Here is a 13,123-nt window from a genome sequence, read left to right on the forward strand (position 1 = left end):
ACAGGCTTAGCCCTTGGAGAGCAGAGAATCGCTGTCTGTCTGTGTCTCTCTCTGTTTTCCCTGATTTTATTGTGTTTTGTTTAATTGAATCACACACACACATGCACACAAAGCCCCAACTCGTGGTGTAAAGCCTGTAAGGAAACGAGCAGCAAATTAACGTTCCAGGAGGAGCAATGCCGAGCAAACACATGACGCTCGGCACGAGCCGCAAGCAGGAGGGAGCGAAGCAGCAGGAGGAGAGGGGGAAAGAGGAGAAACCTGCAGAGGGGGAAAAGAGTGCTGCAAGAGGGTTTTCCAAGGGGAAACGGAGCTTGAAGGAAGCAGAACAAGGGAAGGAGGAAAACCCAAGAGGTGAAGGAAGAGGGCAGCACAGATGATGCTGGTTTTACCTATAAGGTCAAACTCTCCCTGATCCCTGCGCAGAGCAGTCCCAGAGGTCCTTTGCTGCTCCAGAGGTCTCCTGCCCAAATATGAACAAAACACCCCTCTGGACACAGCACCCTAGTCCACCTAGGCCTCTGTCACAACCTGCTCAGCCTCTCTTGGCATGGCGTTCATACCCCTCTCTCAGCCCTCGGCCCAGACAGGACTCCCACTCCCCTTCCTCTTGTGATGCCTGGTATACCTGCAACTCCACGCAAGATGTTTATCCTCAGGAAAATATCGGATACTGAGGAATGATGGACATGCGGGGTGAGACCATGATGTGCTGGGGGATGTGCTCCAGCACTCCCCAGGCTCCTCATCCCAAGGAGCAGCACCCCAACGGCACCATCCAAACCCTGGATGATGGGTGCAGCTCCCAGCCCAGCCAGAGTCGGCAGACTGTCAACCTCCTTTGCTGTGCCCACAGTGCAGAGGGCAGGGACACCAGAGGGGAAGGAGAATTTCCAGGGCAGAGGGTTGACTGTGCAGAAAGGTGGCTCTCTGGCTTCTCCTCACTTCCCAGCTCACCCCGGCTCACAAGGTGCCGGGAAGTTGTGCAACGCTGATGAGCCACTCCATGAGATGATGAGATGCTCTTCAGCGCTGGAGAAGTGCGAGGTTAAAGGACGTGAGCATCCTGTCAAGGCTTGCTGTGACAGGCCTCACATGTGTTTAGTCACATCCAGCTATGAACCCACTCTGGAAACCAAGACATTTATTCAAAGGAGCAGCAGCACTGCACACACACCTGCCTGTGTGAAGGAGAACTTCAAAAGGGCTGACAGTCGTGGAGCCCAGCAGTAACCTTTGGCTAATTAGCTGTCTTGATTTCCTTGTAGTTTGTTTTTATACTTCTTGGGCCCTGAAATGCATTTACTGTAATGTCAGAAAGGTCGTGGTAAATACAAAGCTTCCGAGCAATAACTATATCCACCCCACCAGGCTTTTGGGACTGATAGTTACAGCCAGGCTTGGGGCAGACAGGCTGACAATGCTTTTGTCTTGCATGGGACTTACTGAGACTATGCTGGTGGCAATGATAAAGGGTCCTGGGGCAAAGCAGGTATCTGCATGGAGCACATCGATCACAGAGGAGAGGGCACGTGTAAAAGTGCTTTCCTGGGCATAGGTGGTGGTGCATAGGTGCTAATCATAGATTAGCAGGAAAGACGGAAGGATGCAAAGCCATGAGCCAGCTCAAGAAGGAGAGGTGAAGTCAAGGAAAGCAGTGAAGACTGGAAAGGTGGGAGCGATGCTGAACCTGCAGAGAGGAGCAGGTGGGACCCCACCGCTCAGCTGCCGGAGGAGCTCACAGCCCCGGCTGACACCCCCTCCATCCCAGGAGCTTCCGGCACTCCACAGACCGGAGCACGTTTGCATGTCAGCACTGACGACTTCCATTTGGCCCAAGTGTTGGGGTTAAGCTGAGGGTGACCACAGCCTGAGCTACTCTTGCTTCTCTCCACAGGGGCATGCAGGCCACGCTGCCAGCAGCTTGCAGAGCATCTGCCTCCCACCACCTCCTGTGGGCTCTGGAGCTGGGCAGAGGCGTGAGACCAGGCTGAGCTGCACCATCAGGAAATGCAAAGGGCAAGAAAACAGCTTCATTATCTCTGTGCTGTGATCTCCAGCACAAACCACTCAATATGTGGCTCCCCTTGGACTGTGCACAGCGAAGATCAGTGGAAGGAAACCAGAGAAGAGAGCGTTGCATTAATGATCAGAAGCAAAGCAATGCTCCTCTGCCCCCGGATCAGCGATACGCTGCTGAGGAGACCTCTGAGTACCTGCAGATGGGTGGCAGGCACCCAGCACTTCAAACAGCCTTCCCCCCTCAGCTGCCGCTCCGCCTGCCTGGCTGGGTGTCAGTCTTCAGGACTGCCCCGGGTACCAGTCGGAAAACTCGGTGCCAATTAAAATCCAGGCTGTTGTATCCTTTGAACTGCAGAGAAACAAAGCCTGTGAATTCAACCTTTGCCTTTTTTTTTCCCAAATGATGTCAGGAGTTGAAGAGACAGAACAGTACTGAGTGCAATTGCTGTCAAAAGCTGCTGGCTATTTCAACGTGCTGCTTGAACTCCACTGGTGGAGGCTGTGCTGGAGTCGGTAGCCCAGCCGCTTAGCTCCAGATCTTTAATTTTAAGGGTCAAATCATTATGAACTCTTTCAGGGAAGTTAATAGGAAGTTTACCTTTGCCTCAGCTATGTAAAATCAACAAGAAATTCCCAGCTGCCCATAGTGATACACTGTCCCATCTCCAATCCCAAGCATTCCTTCCTATGAATCAAACTCATGTTATATTTTCATTTTCAAACCCACTCTTACAATTAAAGCTTATGCTGTCTGATCAGAACCAAATGTCTCGGATGACTGGCAATAAGACAAAGGGCTTGATTTCGGGGCTGACATCAGCCAGCACTCAGATCTGAGTCTCCCCATTTCTTCTGCTGAGATTCAGGTATTTCAGGACTGAGCTCTCTGCTGGGATGATGCACCTGCATCTTTGCAGCGCAAGGCGCAGCACGGCTCCGTTCAGCCCCTCGGTGTGCAGCCGGTTGGGCCCTGACTGCACCAGCAACTCTCTTTGGCTATCGCCCAAGCACCTTAAAAGCCCTTTGCAGCTCCTTGTACCAACAACCTGCACCTGGGTTGCTTTAAAGGATGAGTACCATGGGCGCAGTTTCAAATCATCTTACTGACCGTAAGGCTTGTGAGCAGAGCAAGGCACTTTGCTACCTCTAGTCTTAAAACTGCACACAGAAATGATGGTGAGCAATAAGCAGCGAAGGTTTCAGCAACAAGAAAGGAGTTATTACATTGCTCCAAGCAGGCAAGGAGGGACCTGCAGCACCGAGCCTTCATCCTCGTCAGCTCTTTTATTGCCTGTCCCCATATAGCTCAGACAGATGTGGGGGACACCTGTGTAATGTGAGCTCTCTGGCATGGCCAGAGCCGTGGCATGACGCAAGGACCCTTTAAAGGAGTTGATACCATTCAGGAAAGGAAGGTCCTGAGCTCGTAGGTCATGCATATATATGTGCATATACATTATTTATACCCTCCACATGACAGCTGCTGGCTGTATCTAGACTCTCTCCACTGACGCCTCTCTCTGTCATGGCTGCGTAAAGCTCCTTGACAGACCTGGAGGATGAGAGACGTGGTAAAATCCCAAACATGAGTATTGCATCAAAGGTGCAGTGATTATCAGAGCACAGATAAATAACAGCTTCCTCACAATTTCGGGGGTGGGGGGAGAGCTAGGGCTGTCTAACAACCCTCCTGGAGCCACCGGGGAGGTGGCAGTAGTGTGGGGTCCAGACCCAGGGACACAGTGTTGTCTGTGCTCGTGGCTCCAGGGCCAGTCCTAGGTGCTGTACGGGGTGTGTTGAGGGTGTCTGTCCATGCTGCTGGGAAAGGAGCTGGGGAGCTTGGTGAGGAGCTGGTGGGTGGACTTGAGTGGGATTTCTCCTGCATGGAGAGCTCTGACAGTCCTCCACACATGCCTGGCTGCGTAAATGCACTGAGTCTGGCTGAGATGGAGCTAATTTTCCCCATAGCTGCCCTCATGGAGCTGTGCTTTATATTGGTAGCTAGCAGGGTGTTGGTAACTCACCAGTGTTTTGGCTACTACTGAGCAGTGCTCACACAGCATCAAGGCCGTCTCTCTATTTCCACCACCACCACCAGTAGGCTGGGGGTGGGCAAGGTCTTGGGAGGGGACACAGCCAGGACAAATGACCCCAACTGACCAAAGGGATATTCCATACCATATGATGTCCGCTCAGCAACAAAAACATGAGAGAAAGGAGGAAGAAGGGGGGACATTCGTTATTTATGATGTTTATCTTCTGGAGTAACCACTATGCATAGTGAAGCCCTGCTTCCCAGGAAGTGGACAGACATCACCTGCTGATGTGAAGTAGAGAATAAATCTTTTGGGTTTTTTTCCTTTGCTTCTGCACATAGCCTTTTGCTTTTGCTTTATTAAACCACCTTTATCTTGACCCATGAGGGGCTTTTTCCATCTTATTTTCTCCCCCACTGTCCTGCTGAGGATGAGAGTGATAGAGAGGTTTGGTGGGCACCTGGTGTCCAGCCAAGGTCAATCCACCACAGTAAGTCACTCTTTGTCTGGCTGGCAGGAGAAAGTCTCATGTGAGACTTTTAGAGGATGTTGTATGCAAATGGGGGGAGGTTGTCCCACATACCCTCACGGACGGGCTGTGGTGAGCCTGAGCTATGACACTATGCAGTGCAACATGAACAGGGGTGGCTGGGATAGTACCAGAAACCCAACCTGCTACTGCATCTCCCCTCTCCTGATGATTTTCCTTCTCTCATTACCGTCTTCCTTCTTCTCCCCAGGGGTTTGGCCTGCTCTGAAACTGCCACTGTGCCAAATGCGGGAAGGATACAGGAGCATCCCAATGGATGCAACAGCCAACAGCAGGTGCCTTCCATTACAGCAGGCATTCACATTTACAGACACTATTTCAACAAGCCCTTGAGGTTGCACAGGAGCTTTTCCAGCCATACAATGCCGGAGTCCAGCTCTGGGGGATAGCTGCAGCCGTGAGGAATCAGAGCCTGTGTACAGCCCTGCCCAACACCACCGGGCTCCAAGGCCTGGAGGCCATCACAGGGTAAAGACAGCCCCATCCTACCCCCTCTGGAACAGGGACAAGAAGCGAGACACTGGGGAGGATCCTTACTTTCATAGTGGGGAAATCTGCTCTTTCCAACTCCACCTCTCCGCAGAGTCAGCGACACCCCCCCACCATGCATTACATTTTACATTATTACATTTTACTATATGTGCAAAGCAATTTCCATTGGGGGTAGGGACACTGAAGCACAGAGAAAGAGGAGAATAATATCTTATCTTTCTTTAATCCCCACCATCCCAAAGGATCTCAGTGCCGTTTGCTTTACTTTCTATATGTATGCACAGTTAATTAGCATTACCACAGAACTGCAGGTATTCTCAGACTTAGTAGAGGGAATATCTTGTAATAGGAGGGTAAGCAAATTGTTTCTGCTGTTTCTATTACAGCCAACTTTGATTATCCAGGGTAATGGGATAACAGGGACAAAGCAAAAACATGGATAACATGAAACCTATGCAAATTAAGCTAGAAAAAATTGATGCTGAGAGTAATGGAGGAAAGAAAGGTCAGCGATACTGATTAAGGAGCATGAAGATCCCTGCGCTAGCACTGCCCTAAGCTCATAAATCCATGCACGACGGTACCTGAACACAGCAGTTATGCAGCAAATCTATAGGGTCTGTCACTATGCAGGGGAAGCAGAGACATCCCCTGCACAGTAAAGCCAAGCTGCAGCAGAGGGAGGCGAATTGCATTAAAGCCGAGCATTTCAAAGCCTCCATGTGAGGGATTTGTCATTAAAATGAATAAGATTTGGGCACTCAACCCACTTCCTCCCTACATGAGCAGGAAGAAGCCCATTTTAAAGGTCAGCGTCTTAATGGCTTTCGCTGTGTATATACCAGGATAACTCCTCTCCAAACAGAAATCCAGCACCTGCTCGGTGAGCCACAGCCACTGTTTGAAGGAGCAGGACAAGAGCATCCATAGCTGAGGAGGTACAGGTATACAGATGAGTATAGCTTCTCTGTTAAAGCAGGAGGGGAGAGGCTAAGAGGAGAGAAGAGCTGTCTCCAACCGCATGTCCTTGCAATATGGCCCAAGTTGAGTAAAGGAAACAGCACTTGAGTTGCTCTATAGTCTCGGCAAAGACCGGATTCACTCTGCTCTGCCAAAGTGGATTTTCAAATCCTCAGCACCAACATCGTGGAGGCAGCTCTGAAAAATCTCTGGTGGTGGGTGGATAAAAAGGGCACCAGTGGAGATGAGACAGAGAAGAGAGGGAGGAATCTTAGAGGAAGATGAACCTTCTTAATAGATTTTATTGATTTAACCCAAAGAGAGAACAGTAGGGGGAAATTTATGCCATTTAAATGCAAACCGGCAATAAAAATAATCATTAGAGTCATAATCTCAATCTGTTAGCATTTTATGTAGAAATGAGCTTAATGGGAAATATCTTCCATGTAAACTATTTGCATTTACTTACTACGAATGAGCCTCTTTTAAATATAATTCAATCACTATCACAGACTTTTTTTAAGGGGTTGTTTTCAGTCCTCAGTTCTTTAAAGTGCCTGATGATTCCACAGCCCCTGTTGAGCCTGACTTGGAGAAGCTGCTGGCCCATCCCAGCAGTGAGCCAGCATCCTTATCCTTGTGGATACTCCTGTTTCCATACTGGAAATACATATGGATTTTGACAGCAGTTAGAAACCATCACTCTTTACCCAAATGGTGCTGAGATTTTTGTGACTGGCCAAGGAAGCTGCAGTACTCAGATCTCGGGACCTTTGACTAAGGAAAAGTGACTTTAGAGCATGTTTCCAGACCCTTCCTCGTCCAGAAGGGGGAACCACCTGAAAATCTTTCTTAGGTTTCCCTCTTGTAAAAGAAGAGGAAAATACGGCTTGTTCCCTTTGCAGAGGAGCAGGAGGGCTGACAGCCTGGGTGGGATGGCTCCCCTGGTGCAGGACGGTAAATTGGACGTGTCCACCTGCATCTCAGAAGGAGTTTTTCTGGCCAGTGCCTTGTCCCCAAGATCAGTCCCCACGGGGACACGGTGCTGCCCACGTGCAGGTGCTCAGGGGAGGTCACCGGCCCTGTGACTCCCACACCACGCGCATTTCAGCCACAAAGAAAGAAATAAATACCCTCTTCTGCCTGGGGACACCTTTTAATCTTCTTGCTAGATTTTCATACACTAGTCCGGAGCCTCAGCTGGGCCAGGCATGATCTCATTTAGCATCCCATCCACAGGGCTCTGCTAAACCAAGGCTGCTATTTTATGCCACGTGCTCGTAGGGGCTGGGCCAACGCTCATTCCAGGCACGGGGGGGCGGGGGGGGGGGTCCCACCACCCCGCAGCAGCCCATACCCTGCCCCAGAGAGCAATAGATCCCATGGAGGTGGCCACCTGGACCCGCATCCCCAGCAGCTCACGAGCCCCTTGCAGACCTGCTGTGGCAGGATGGTTGCAGGCGCTGGCAGCTCTCCGGGAGCCAGGCAGCTGCCAGGGTCCCGTGCCAGGGGCTGCATCAGCAGAAGCCACCACAGCTCTCGGAGGGGGTCTGGCCCCACGTCCACAGGCTGGGGAGCTGATCCAACCCCCGATGCACTGCTCGTTGCCAGGTCTCCAAGCGCACACCGGACCTCACGCTGCGTGGGTAATTCAGGCTCGCAAGGGGGTTATTAAAATCCATTCAAAGCTAATGTCAGTCATTTCGGTGTTAATGTCAGTGGCTGAGAGGCACAGCAGGAGCCGGGGGGAGAAGGACTTTGATTTCCCCACTTTAATTTCCAAGCAGAGTGGGCTTGGCAGGCAGCGGTGGGAGATGGGGAGCGAAGGCGGGTGGGAGCATGTGGTGCTGCATCTCATACCGCAGACAGGTGGGAGTCACGGTTTAATCCCATCAAGCAAACATTTCACTCCATGTTTTACTTGACAGCATCTATCCCTTGCTGGCCATTTCGGCAGCATGTTAGCTGCCCAGACCCCAGCAGGTGAGTTTGCCTGAGCCTTCAGCTCCAGTGCAGCGGCTGGAAAGGGGCTGATGAGGCTGCTCTGTGCCAGACTCCATCAGGTCTGGCAGGTGGGATCGGGGACTGCACCCAGGCACCTCCCCTCGGGTGCATTTGGGGGTTCCAACCTCTTCCCCCAAGTTTAGCCTTGGGTCTGTGCTGACTCACAGCCCCTCAAACCCTCTGGGGTGAAAGCGGGGCTGGAATTTGCTCACATTGCTCAGACCAGCCCCTGGAATTTGAAAAGAGACGGGTAATTTCAGGATGTGGTTGCCATCACGCAGGCTAAGATAAGAGTAATCGGAGCTTCGGGCCATAAGCCGATTCCTTGCGAGTCTCAGGAAGGAATTAGCCCTGTCTCCTCCATCCTGTGCTGCCCAGCAGCATTTGCACACATGGGAGCACACCTGGCGGGAGGCTGCACCATGGGGACACACACGTCCCAACGCTTGCCGGAGACCGGGTGACAAGGACACTGTGCAGGCAGTTCAAAAGTCCCATGAGCAGAAGGAGGGGCATGGAGAGCAGCAAAAATCTTCTCCGACCATGGCCCACAGGGCAGGTATTGCCCTACCTCCTTGCACAGGCATGGCAGTGCTGGGACCCCCGAGGTGCCATGCTGCTCTCCCTCCATCCCCAGGAGGTCCCTGCCCTGTTTCTTCCCCTGTTTCAGCATCTGTTTGCAGCAGGCATTCCTCCACGTTGGCTGAGAAATGTATTGGAGTCTCTGAATAGCTCATCCTGGCTGCAAGCCTTTCCTCGTATGTAAATACTATGTGTATAACAGTCGCCTTATTTCATACTATGGAAGTGCATCGGATGCAGCTAACCTACTGAAGATGGCTTAAATGATCTGAATTTAACAATTGGTTATGCAGCCTGAAGATTTCATTGCGTTTTTAGGTTAGAAGGCACTGTAACTGTAGTCTGACCTCCTGGATAGTGAATTTTACCCAGGGATTTAAAGCAAGTCTGACCATTAAGCTCCATCCTTCTAACAGACAAAAGTTAGCCTGGTTCATAAGCAAGAGGGGCGGCTGCTGGAGGCAGATTGATCACCAGTCACCCGAATACCGAAGACCAAAATGCTGACCAGCATCTCTGAAGGGCAGCAGGTCCTGGCTGACGATACTGCCACAAACCTGTTATTTTTGCTTTAGTTTGATTTCTGAAATTAAGGTAACAAACGGTTCTGAGGTCAGCGCTAGTATTCAAAAGCAATACTGGTACTGCTTTTTTTCACCTAGAAAAGTGCTGCTATTTGAAAATCAACAGTATTAGAGAAAAGTGAAACTCTAGTGCTTGTGAGTGGTCAGCCAGATGGGTCAATGAGGTTGTTTAGGATGACAGGGCCGCCGAGGAGATGTGTGGCACCAGCAGCCCCAAGTCCCATCCCATGTCCCTGCCCTCCCACCTCGGTGCTGGGGTGGCCGGGGGAGAGGGGCCGGGGAGGTGGGAAGGAGCCACGTCTCCCTGTGGCCGGCATCTGGTGCCATGTGGCAGGTAACCAAGCAGCTGAGAGTGGGCAACGATTTCTTTTGCCAGTTTTCTAATTTATCTAATGAGCAAGAAAATAAATCAAGCTGACAGTCACCCAGGTGGTTTTGAGCCTCAGCTCCTCACAGTCCCCTTGTTCTTCCAGCCCATTTTATAACGGGGTTATAACCCGAGGACACGGCAATAACTCCTGCTATAATCTTTTCTTTACTAACGTCACATAGCAGATGGAGTCATTTAGAGGTGCTCACGTTTAAATGAGTGGCTTGCCCTGAAAGGGACAGAGCTGGGGCTGCTGGCAAGGTTTTCAGGATCGTTAGCCTAGAAAATGCTTAGCAGGGGAAGCAGTTGGCAGGCAGATTTCACGGACATGGCGCCGGCACCCTCTGCCAGCAAAATTACAAGGCTGAAATCCTGGAGCTGGATGGGACCAAACTGTTCGCAGCAAACAATTTAATTGATGAATGAAGCGAATTGCCCAGGAGACGATTTTCAGTCACCTGCTCATTGCATGAAGCCACGTGGAGAAGGGTCCGTGCAGTTGGGTGTCACCAGCCACCTTCCCACATCAGGGATGGGTTGGCCAGGGCTCCCCATCATGTGGACCTTCACCACTCACCTGGGCACCTGCTCCCCTGCTGAGCAACCCAGTGCTGCAAGCACGGCTACCTCCAGACTTGCCAAACCAAAGAAGTTATGCTTCCCTACAAATTTTACTGTTCTTAAGCCTTCGTGGCTAGACCAATGATGGGGCCATGCAGAAGATCTCAACATTGGCTGTTTGAAAGGGAGCCTACATGATGTGAAGAAGAACGGCACCAACCTAAACAGCAACACCTGCTTTTCAGCTTCTGCAAGAAATTTAGTGGCAATCTCAGAGGACTCTCCAGCTGCCTGACCCCCTGCACAATGCTGCACAGACTACCTTGATAAGATCCTTTCATTTGGTCTAATAAAGTAAATTAGCTCTCCAGCTCTTCCAAGGAGAATAGCCATGAAAATGTACATTGAGATGAATGCTTGCAACCCTTGAAAATACTTCTTGCTTGTGAAAAGACTTCTGAGAAATGAATAGAAGGGACAATAATTACCAAAGAAGGGGGAAATATTTTTCATGCTGGCTGGGCAGCATTTGACCCAGCCCTCGCAGAGGTTGGGGAGAAGAAGGAGGGAGGAGGCAGGGAGTGGAGACATTAATGGCAATCATTGTTCTGTGGGGAGCAATCTCTCACAGTGTCCACGGAGACCAATCCTAAATTATTCAGCCTAATAGTTCTCAAAACAAACTCTTATTCTGCTCCTTTGTGGCAAGCATGAAGCTTTCTCTGCAAGTTCCATTTTACATCTTTGGTAACTCAGTGCTGGATGGTATAACACTCAATTCTGAAAACCCTACAGGAGCCTTTGATGCAAGCATCTTCGAGACACAGGGCTTATCAGCTCAAATAACACAACTGTCTTTTATCCTTTGTGTCCCAAGTCTGCTGTTTTGGCACTTATATTTGTAATTCATTGCCTGGCTCTGGGTCTGGATCCATCAGGACAAGCAACGCTGTCTATCTGTCTGCATTGCTGAGATATTTGTGTCTGCCTGGAGGCAGAGCATCTAAGCTCTGCTTAGCTTCAATAATGCTTAGGTTCCTAATTGGTTAAAAGTCACTTTGGAAAGGGGGTCTTAAGAGCTGTAGACTTGTAGGTGCTTACAAAATGACTACCCCCAGGCCAGGCTGTCCATCTTTCCCTCCCTCCCATCAGGTGCTGTATCCTCTCGGTCCCTTCTGGCCTTCAGAGATGCCCACGCACCTCCAGCACCGCGGTTTCTCCCTTCCAGACCAGCTCCAGCCCATGCACGTCTTTCACCAGCACTGCGTTTTCTTCAAAAAAGGACAAATGAGGTGGAAGAAGAAAAGGTGAAAACATGATAATAGCTGTGGGAAAAGGCCGCTGCTATAGACTTGACAATGCTGGAAATGGAGGCTCAGAGAAAAGTTTTTTCTCGAAAATTACTCTTTTCAATCGCAACTGCACACTGAAGAGAAGTTTAAGCACACTTTTTAACACCTTTTGTACTCAAATTCCAAATTCACCTGTCTACCCAAGCAATAACAGAAATAATCTTTTTTTATCCAGCTGTACATTTTGCTATAGAAATTTGTTTCCATTAAACTATTCCCTTTTGTCCTCTTAAAAAGCATATTTTAAATAATAACAGTGTAAAAAAAAAATTATACACTACCTAAAAAACTCAACCCTGTCGACTGTGCACTTTTATACAAAAGTTATCTCTTTCTTTCGACGGATTGATGAAAACCCTTTTCATAATGTCAAGGTGGAGATGAGAAAGAGGGAGAAAATTTCTGAGTGCCCAGCACAGCTAGTCATTTCAACAGGAAACACATGGCAAACTCTGGTCTTAGAAAACTAAATTACAGCACCAACATGAACCTGATGTTCTCTTTCTGCTTTGTAAAACACAATTTTGTAGAAGTTGGGATAGAGGCACATATTGCACTTCTCATCTGGGGAAGAAAGTACATTTTTTCCATATTCTTTAAATCTTAACAGGAGAATGTGAATTCAATCTTTAAAAGTAAAAATTAAAAATTATAACTATGATAACTTTCACTGCTACCACACTTCCAGGAGTGCAGGAGCCGCAGCTCAGCCTTTCAGGTTTTCCCTCTCTCAGCAGAAACCAGCCCAGGAACAACAATGTGAGAAACAAAATCCAAGATCGCTGTCCATATCTGCACCAGCCTCTTCCCTGTCGGAAATGAATGCTGCGGGGGTCCCCTTCATCCTCCACGCCTGGGGAGGTCTTCCAGGTACTTGAACCCTCCCCAGAGAGACTTGCTCCATCCACGCGATCCCGTGGGCTGTCTCCCATGGCCAGCTGTCTCACACCAGCTACCTCTCTCACTCTGGAGATGCGATTGAAAAGGTCACCCCTTACCTTTGCACCTCTGTGTGGCTGCTGGTCCCTGCTGCAGTCGTGAAGGTCTCCTAGTCGTTGTGTGCAGGGGCTGGGAGGCACACTGGGCACAGCATTCGGGATCCCGTAAGATCACCAAGCCCAGTATTTGAACTGCAAGGAAGAAAAAGAAAACCTAAGAGGGAGTTTCACCGGGGGGTATAAAAGATTAATTGATGGCTTGATTAACATTAAGCTATCCCAGGGACAGCACAGCTACTCGAGTCATGGATCAGACACAGAGATGCAGGGACCAGATGTGAATGGGAAGAGGACCACGGGGAGTTACCAGATGAGATCAGCTGCTCAACACAGTAACTCAAAGGGAAAAGAAATCCACCCACCAGTGGAGGAGGGACTGTAAGAAAGGCTGGAAGGGGACCTGCGACTGAAGTAAGAAGAGTGGGACAAATGCCAGATGAGGACTGAAAGAGATGCGGGGAAGATGGATAGCTCTGGGCATGCACAGGGCAGATGGTACAAGACAGACATCAATGCTGAGCTCCTGGAGGAGTGAGGAGCCACTGCCACCACCACACCAGCCACCCAGCATGGGTAGATTTTAATAAGCTTAATAATCATCCTTACACCTGG

The 13,123-nt window shown here is 49.9% G+C and overlaps 1 protein-coding gene across 2 annotated transcripts in view; it reads right to left on the reverse strand.

The window, feature by feature from the left end:
- ELFN1 (extracellular leucine rich repeat and fibronectin type III domain containing 1) overlaps positions 1–12,645 on the reverse strand; it is a 51,753-nt gene extending 39,108 nt beyond the window's left edge. Inside the window, exon 1 of one of the 2 annotated variants that reach the window (XM_010308217.2) lies at positions 12,512–12,645. The gene's annotated coding sequence lies outside the window, so the exon portion shown is untranslated. The remainder of the gene's footprint in view (positions 1–12,511) is intronic. The other variant, XM_075767462.1, reaches the window with a different exon arrangement.
- Positions 12,646–13,123: the final 478 nt, after the last annotated feature.

This window comes from Balearica regulorum, chromosome 15, assembly GCF_011004875.1.
Source record: "Balearica regulorum gibbericeps isolate bBalReg1 chromosome 15, bBalReg1.pri, whole genome shotgun sequence".
NCBI classification, from domain to species: domain Eukaryota; kingdom Metazoa; phylum Chordata; class Aves; order Gruiformes; family Gruidae; genus Balearica; species Balearica regulorum.